Raw genomic sequence first — 9,516 nt, forward strand, 5'->3', positions numbered from 1 at the left:
TAGCTGATTGTCTAACAGGTATGTTCATGTGTGTGGATCTGCTACCCCATGTTCTGTACCTGAAGAGAGGATGGGGGAGTGGATCTGCTACACATGTGACAGCCATCTAACTAGAGGAAAGATGCCATCGATTGCTGCTGCCAATAACCTTCACCTGGCTTCGGTTCCCACAGAGCTCGCGGAATTGAATGTACTTGAAAGGCAATTAATTGCAAAGATTTTACCTTTTGCTAAAATTGTTTCCTTGCCAAAAGGACAGCAAAGGGCAATACATGGAGCTGTTGTTTGTGTTCCTTCTGACATGGAAACAGTTGTAAACAGTCTTCCGAGGCCCCGTGAGGAAGCCCAGCTTTTACAGGTGAAGCTTAAGAGAAAAACCAAATATAAAGGTTACCAATACTTTTACACAGTCAACATGAAAAATGTCTTGGGTGCACTGAGAAAGCTTAAAGAGAGTCATCCAGATTACAAAGACATTAGTATAAATGAAAGTGCAACATTTGAGGGTTTCCAAGATGACCAGCCAGTTGAGGACTCTGATCTACAGGCAGAGGAGGCTGAAATGGATGCAGCAACAGACCAGCAGCCTGACCACATAGGGGCAGAGCATCAGGCACTTCGCCCTGGTCTGATCTTGGACACCTGCATGCAGCCTCCTGACATAGCACAGGAAGTATTGTCGTATGGAGAAGGGATTTTCAGCATTGCGCTCAGGGAACAAGCCCATCTCCTTCTTCAGTGGTCCAAGACTTGAAGCCAAGGCATACCCTGTGCATTTCCCAACTGGGATAAATACATTAGATGAATCCCGCCGTGTTGCACTTTCACCGAGTATGTATTTCAATGTCCGGCTTTTCTCAATAGATACTCGGTTTGCCAAAGACCAGAGTTACCTTTTCTTTGCTCAGTTTGTGACAGAAACTCATATTGCCAATGATAGTATGTCCATTCAGACAAGAAAAGGTAAACCAAGCACCAAAGATGGGAAAAATATTTCCAGCAAAATGCTCCAGAACAAAGAGGAGTTGGAAATACTGATCCAAAATAAAGAGGCCACCCGTTTCATGCAACCCTTGAGAGGAACTCCTGCTTATTGGGAGAAAGGATTACGGGATTTGCACGCCATGGTGAGGCAACTTGGAAAGCCCACTTTCTTTTGCACATTCTCCGCTGCTGAAATGAGATGGCCAGAAGTCATTGAGGCCATCAAAGGTCAACATGGGGAGCAGGTAAGTTTTTCTGAGCTTGACTGGAATGCAAAGTGTGACATTCTTAGAAGTAACCCTGTCACCGTCATGCGCATGTTTGAAAAGAGAGTGGATGCACTTTTCAGAGACCTCATTCTTTCCCCTGCGCAGCCCATTGGACCAGTTGAGGATTACTTTTATCGCGTGGAATTTCAGGCAAGGGGTTCACCCCATATCCATGCTGTGATATGGATAAAGGATGCACCTGAAATGGAAGACCCCTCATTTTGCGGTGAAGTCATAAAGTTCATCGATCGTTATATATCCTGTCAGTTGCCTGATGAAATCAGAGATCCAGAGCTTCACAAAATTGTATCAGAGGTTCAAATGCACAGCAAAAACCACTCAAAATCATGCAAAAAAGGTAATGTTGAATGCCGATTTGGATTCCCCAAACTACCAATGGACTGCACCAGAATCACGGTCCCAGTAATTGACTTTGATTTTGAAAATGATGACGAAAAACCAAAGCAAAGTAAGCAAAAAGGTAGGAGAAAGTCCAGAAAATCTAGATCACCATTTGTCTCAAACCTACAAAGAGAGGCAAAGAGAAAACTGAAACCAATTAGGGATTTACTGAAAGATGACAAATCATCTTTCAGGGATTTGTCAGAGTTACTCCAGGCTTGTAATATGACCAAAGTAGAGTACAATGGCCATGTGGATGCTCTCACTTCTGGAATGGTGGTAATGATGAAACGCGATCCTAAAGATAGCTGGGTTACGCATTACAACCCCGATCTCCTCCGTGCATGGAACGCCAACATGGACATTCAGTATGTGCTTGATGAGTACAGCTGCATTGAGTACATGATGTCCTACATAGCCAAGCCAGAGCATGAAATGGCGCAGTTCCTCAAGTCTGTTGTAGATGATTTAAAGACGGCCAATGTTAGCCAACGCGATGAGATGAAAAAGATCATGCAGGCTTATTCAAAACAGAGAGAGGTCAGTGCTCAAGAATCCGTTGCGCGCACTTGTAGCCTACCTCTCAAAAAGTCCTCACGCAGCGTTCTTTTTCTTCAAACAGATGAAGACGGTGTAAAAATGAGCCTTCCGATGAGTAAACTCATGAACCTGTCCCCAGATGAGGAAAATGTGTGGATGACAGGATTGCCGGAAAAATATCTCAACAGACCAGAAACGTTAGAATTGAACACATGTGCCTGGCAGAATTTGCGCCAGAATACCGGTTTCTATATGGCAGACAAATTGTAGGGCCTAATGCAATTCCCCTCCTTAATGATGCAGGATACATCCAGAAAAGAACTATGGGCAAACCTGCAGTTATTAGATTTACTCGTTTCTCGGAGAAAAAAACCCCCGAAAAGTTTTACAGGCGGCTTCTGAAGTTGTATTTTCCTCATAGACGAGATGAGGACCTTAAAAATGAGGAACACACAACCTACGAAGCCTTTTACAACAACGGGTTCCGTGGTAGATATCGGGCTAAACATTATGTGGATTTCAATCGCAAAAGGTATGAAGGGCAAGGTAAAAATTGACAAAATTATGGAAGAACTAAAAAGCAGGGACCGGTTCGAAATGTGGAACACTTTTGCACCCGAGGTTGAGGTAGACCGTTTAGAATGCGCTGCTGAACGACCACCATTGCAAGAAGATGAAGAGCAAGACCCTATTCCAGATTATGAAATTGATGTCAGCACTGTAGACATGCCGAAAATTGAAGCTCCTAAATTGAGCCCTGATTTCATCAGACAAATGTACAGGAGTTTAAATGAGACTCAAGCGTCCGTGTTTTATGCCATTCGCGATTGGTGTTTGAAGCGCGTCTGGGGTGACGACCCAGAACCGTTCTTTTATTTCTTGACGGGAGGAGCTGGTTGTGGTAAATCTCATGTCATCAAATGTGTTTACCAGGAGGCAACCAAGCTCTTGCGACAGCTTCCTAGACTTCTTGAAATTGGTGACATGTCCAAGCCTACCGTGCTCCTCACAGCTTTTACTGGTACTGCAGCGTACAACATTTCAGGGAAGACTTTACATTCCATCTTGAAACTACCTAAAAGTTTAAAGCCACCATACAAGGGACTTGGAAATTCTTTGGATGACGTGAGGGCAGTTCTTTCTAATGTAGAAATCTTAATCATCGATGAAATCTCCATGGTTTCCAAAGACCTGCTTGCATATGTTGACTGGAGATTTCAACAAATCAAGGGGAACAACAGGTTCATGGGTGGGGTCTCTGTTTTGGCTGTGGGGGACTTCTTCCAACTTCCACCTCTTGGACGAGCTAAACCTCTTTGTGTCACCGAGGATGGCATGCTTGATATCTGGAATGAGAATTTCCAGATGATCACCTTAACGGAAATCATGCGGCAGAAAGATGACCGAGCGTTTGCAGAGCTACTGAACCGAGTTAGAGTTAAAGGTAAAGCGGATTTGCTTTGTGAGGATGACAGGACTCTTTTGATCCAAGCTGTTACTGACCCCAAAGAATGTCCAATGGATGTCCTACACATTTTTGCAACAAACAAACAGGTGGACACCCATAATGCAGCAGTTGTGGCCTCTTTAGGTGCAGTAACAGTTGATATTGAGGCAGAGGACTACAAAAGAGTTACAAAGACAGGAAACATGATTTATTTGGGCTGTTGTATAGCGGGCAACAAACGAGACTTGTGTAACAACATACAGGCTGGTTTGGGTTTTAGGGTAATGATTATAAGAAACTTGGATGTAGAGGATGGTCTTGTGAATGGAACGTTTGGCACCATTTCTGATATTGTCACTAGTACCAAAGATGGAAAGACTAGTGTAAAATTAATTGGACTCAAATTGGACAACCCCCTTGCTGGACATACAAAAAAAATTCAGGGTAAACCAGACGGCTTCGTTTACATTGAGAGATTTGAGGAACAGAGTAGCGTAAAGGGAGTGGTACGACGGCAATTTCCAATCAGGTTAGCCTTTGGGTGTACGGCACACAAGGTCCAAGGGATGACTATGAAGTCTGCGGTCATTTCCTTGAAGCGTATTTTTGAACCTGGAATGGCATATGTCGCCCTCAGTCGCACAACTTCCCTGGAAGGACTTAAAATCATTGATTTCGATGAAAGTAAGATCTACGCTGACGAAAACATCAGAGCAGCTATGGAATCAATGAGACCAGCATCGTTTTTGCACACCAGACCGCTCTTGCATTTTCAGTCTGGTCATCAGGGTGCAACATTAACAATTGTCCACCACAATGTCGAAGGTCTTGTCTGTCACTCTGAGGACATGAAACAACATCATGAACTCATGTTGGCAGATGTCTTATGCCTAACGGAGACTCATTTGTTTGGATCTTCTGTTCCAGCTTCTTGCCAAATAGAGGGCTATTCTTTCTTTTCACGGAACAGACATGTCTCCTACTCGAACAGAGTCGACATTGCTACCAAAGAGGGAGGGGGAGTAGCGACCTACTGCCGGAGTCTTCTCCAACCGCAGGAACGTAGATTCTTTAACCAGGTTACAGATCTTGAATTCAACGTTGTTAAAGTCGACACCCCAATCAGAGCCCTCATTGCGACAGTTTACAGGCCTCCAAGTTATGATCTTGGAACATTTTTAAAAAATCTGCAACACCTCTTGGATGGCCTGAATTCAATGGACATTCGGCCCATTGTCATATTGGGAGACTTCAATGAGGACCTTATTCCTCCTGGTAAAAAAGCCATCAGTGAGTTGTTTAGAGCCAAAGGCTTTATGCAACTTATCTCTCATCCAACCACAGAAAAACGTACTCTCCTTGACCACTTGTACATCTCCAATCCAGAATTCTGTGTCCAGTCGGGTATCTTGCAGGCTTACTACAGCTACCACAATCCCATATACTGTGTGTTGGCTTTAGTATAAGCTGCATCTACAGTGGCTTGCAAAAGTAGTTATGTTTCTTGAAATTTTCCATATTTCATCACATTACAACCACAAATGTGGAAATACAGTGGATAGAGCAAGTATATAATATACACTGTTGATTTTTCCAGGTATATACTAAGTAATACACACTTTTCAGTTTATTTGCAAAAAATTCATTCAATCATGTATATTTTTAAGCCTCCCTAGTAGAGTTTATTCTGGGGTCCTGGAAAAGATGGTCCGTAAGACCCTGGAGAATGCATAGGAGTTCATCCAAACAATCTACATGTGTTTTGACAGTCTCCCTCTGGGAACCTTGCGGGGGGGGGAGGGTGGCGGGTTCTCTAGGAGTATGGTGTCCATGGTCTTTTGATATGGGCTGTAAGGTTTCTTTGTGACCAATGTCAGAGTCTAGTCTGCATTGCTAGCAGTAAGTTGGACTCTTTTCTGCTGAGAGTTGGACTCCGCCAAGAAAACGAGCCTGACTCTGCTGGCAATGAACACCAGACTCTGACATCGGTCATAAAGGGACCTAACAACCCCTATCACAGGGCCTGATACCCCATACTCCTGGAGAACCCCAGCATGGTTCCCAGAGGGACACAGTCGAATTCCTTCTCCAAGTCCACAAAACACATGTAGAGAGGTTGGGTGAACTCCCATGAACCCTCCAGGACTCTGCTGAGGTTATAGAGCTGGTCCAGTGTTTTATGACCATGGTGAAAATCACACTGCTCTTCTTGAGTCCAACTTTTGACTATTTGACAGACCCTCCTCTCCAGGACCCCCAAATAGACCTTGCCAGGAGGCATTACTCCCCACAAATATATTTGTGGTTGTAATGTGACAATATGGAACAGTTCAAGGGTATGATTACTTTGTTAGCACTGTACATCTTAATCCCGAATTCATGACAGGAAATTCTTGTTGGAGAAAATGTTAAGATCTCATGTCATTCTTAATATCACTTTATCTAACTGCGGTCTCTTTCATACATGCAGCAATCAGAAAGCAGTGTGGATTATATTTCTTTATCATTGTTACAGAGGGTTTGATATGTATTTAATCATTGTACACAATTTTGAATCATGGTGTAGCTTATGGATTTTGTTGTAGGCATAAAAATATTTTTGTACAGTTTGTGAATCATTTCGATACTTATTTAGCTCCGTAGAAAGGAGAATTTATAATCAGGTTTTGTATGTATACATGAAGATTTGAGCTTTGAGAATACGAAAGTGGCTGATCTTGAAACACTTATCGGTTCTCTGTAAGAGTAGTTGCTGGAAATAATTGGACCAGGAAGCAGCAGATAAAACAATCAGTTACTACACGTATATTCTTTTCATTTTTAAATCAAAATTAATTCAAATAGATCTTCAATCTGGCCCAGAGCATTTTCCTTATTTTTCTAATCCGGTTACAGTAACTGTTACCCTTCGAATGAATCAAATTGTTTTGCGAAACTCGTTCTTTATTTTGTAGCATTCAATTAAAGCTCTCCTTGTTTTATCTCTCTCCAATCAACACTGTAGTTTTTACTGCTGCAGCCCCCTAGTGGTTACTTCACTACAAAGACAAAAGTTCAACTCACTTTTGTCCTGTTGACTCCCTCCACATAGTCAGAATTTGTCTTGTTTTGGTGGAATTAACCCTTTTTTCTTCCAGTTTGAGTCTGTTTTTGCAGGTTATTTTGCAGGTTGTTCCACACAAAAGCTATCCTTGGAGGCTGCCAAGAAGAGAGAGAGGAAACGAGAACTGGAAGTTCAGCCCATGAAAGGTAGCAAATGTATCTAAATTGTAGCAGCCTTAAAAGCAGTTACTTTTTTTGTTGTTGATAATATCTGTTTATTGACGGAATGACTTGTGTATTTTTAGTCCAGAACACTCTGGCCTACCTCATGGACTTGGACCCACACCCAATGAGGAGAAGATGGAGTTCTTATTTCTTTAGAAAAGTACGTAACAAATTAAGCAAATTTTGTTCATTTTAACTTGAAATATATGATGTTGTGTACGTTTGATAGGAGGAATCCAGTGCATATATGCCCTTTTTTCTTGGGTCACATTGGTGTTTATATCTATGTTAATCATTCTTAAACTTTAGTTTAAACAAAGTTTAATTTTTACTTTATTCATTCATAAATCAAATAGATGTTTAAAAATGTCATGTATATTAATTTGGTTTTTGTCTGTTTTTTTACTACAGTTTGTGATGTGTCGCACCACATTGGATGCCGAAGAAGTTGGCCAAAGACCTTTGAAGAAGCAATTCTTTTTTGTCATTGTTTATAATTGTAAATAGTTTTTCTTGTATGTATGTATATATTTAAAATAGTTTTATTTTTACTATAGAGACTGTAATATGTCATGTTAGATTATAGTTTCAGTTCCTGTATGTGTATATAGTTATAGTTCCTGTATGTGTATAGTTATATAAGTTTTATATTTATAACAAATGAAACATCATGGCAAAGCCATGATGTTTCACTTGTGAGAGTAAATCTGTCGGGCCTCACCTTGACACTCAGGCAACAACCCTGAGTGCCACATGGCCAGACAGGACACATGTAAAATAAAAAACAGCAAAATTTTTTATTTTATTTATATTCTTTAAATGTTGTAATTTTAGTTCATTGTAAACTTTACCTGCAAAAACCTTGTAGAAATCTTTAACATTGTTCAATATATATTTAAACTGTGATCTGTTGTGTGTGTGGGTTATTTAATTAAAATTTTTTCTTTGTCACTATTAAGTAAATGTTAATGAACTGCCTTCTTGCAGTTCATTAACATTGAACAGTTCAATGCAGGGCTCATTAGAACTAATGAGTAAGCCAGTGCAATAGTATTAACCTTTGACCTAATGATAATAAATAGGACTACAAAAACGCCATATCTGTAGTTCTAACTAACCCTAATATGATTCTGCATTATCTGTTTCTCTCAAGTTAAGTTCATTAGCATTAGCATTTTAGCTTAAATAAGCTATTACCTTTTTTCTTTAGTTTTAGCCATGTTTAGTATACTGAATGGTGTAAGTCAAGTATAGACAACATGCTAGTGATGCCCCACGTGCTACTGACAGCATTCATGCTAACATTAGCATTTTGTCTAATTTTAGCTGATTCACTTAGGTCATGCTGAATGTTATAACTCCATGTTAGTCAACATTCTTGTGATTCTCCACATGCTTATTTTGAATTTTTGAGCTAAGCTTAGCATTGATGCAAATTGTTAGCATCAGAACGCTGGGTCCAAACCGACGGGCACACTTTGGCAGGCCCCAGTTAAATTTCTTCAGGAATTTTCTAGTTGGGGCCTGCCCATAGCAATGCATAAGGAGAGCAGTGACTGACTTGCGAAGCAAGTCAGTCACTGCCTCCATGCATTGCATGGCAGGCACCTATTGTTCTACACCCAATAGAATGTTTCTTTAATACGTATTATTATTTATTATTCTTCCGTTACCGTTAATGCGGCTCGTACCGCTGCGAGCCCACCCACAAAAGTGGTATCAAAACGTGCGGCTCGTTCCCGGGAGGGGAGCTATTATTTTTGGTGGGATTTGGAGTTACCATGGCGACGTAAAAAGCAAAAAACGACCCCAAAATCACTAACGAGCTCACCAGGTGCATCTCTCGTCGTCAAGGGGATGAGGCAACCAGTAAATCCTGAAAATACCCTATTTTTGAGGATTTTCTGTGTCGTCATAACTTTATGTAGAAACGCCATTCAAACTTCATTTTGTAGATACGTCCGTGATCTCTTTTAAAGTGAAGACAGCACGTCAATATGTATTATGGTTTGTCCACAACTTCTTTCTAAGCGACCCAAAGTTTTTTGATTTTTGGAAAATCAGAGTGTGAAGGCCGCTCCGCTAGAGTGAGAGAGTCAGAGCGACATTTTGACCCCAAATCATTTTTTAACTCGCCCTCACGCTCACAAATATTGCATGATTGGTATCAAACTTGGTCATGACATTGATACGCGTGCCTGCTCCGGTCAAATGTTTTCAAAAATTATCTAGCGCTTACAGTTTTCTCTCCAGGTGCTTCAGAGCAAAGTCATGCGCCAGGGTAGCAGACAGATCTCACTGATTCACTTCCATGTATTTCTGAAAAATTTCAGACCTTGGCACACACTTTTTTTATCTCATCGCTGTTAATACTGTGAGTGAGGTAGAGATATGAATGGCGGGACTATGTGAGACGACAAATAGCCCTCTCATATGCTTCAAACGGTTTTCGAATATGTATTACGATTCCCGAACGGGAAACAGTTTTTTGCAATGCTTTTTTTAGTCAAACTGGCTGGCTCAAACAGAGAATTGTCTCCCCCTGGATGTCTCACTCACAGCTGGCAGAGAGGATTATTTACCATGGCAACGGAACCCAGAGAAGGG

General features: G+C 41.2%; 1 long non-coding RNA gene across 1 annotated transcript; it reads left to right on the forward strand.

Moving 5' to 3' along the window:
• Positions 1-5,982: 5,982 nt before the first annotated feature.
• Positions 5,983-7,986, forward strand: LOC122836607. Its single transcript, XR_006371574.1, has 3 exons — positions 5,983-6,891; positions 6,990-7,069; positions 7,321-7,986. It is a non-coding gene; the product is annotated as an uncharacterized LOC122836607 (long non-coding RNA).
• The last annotated feature ends 1,530 nt before the right edge of the window (positions 7,987-9,516 follow it).

Source organism: Gambusia affinis, linkage group LG01 (assembly GCF_019740435.1).
Source record: "Gambusia affinis linkage group LG01, SWU_Gaff_1.0, whole genome shotgun sequence".
NCBI classification, from domain to species: Eukaryota; Metazoa; Chordata; class Actinopteri; order Cyprinodontiformes; family Poeciliidae; genus Gambusia; species Gambusia affinis.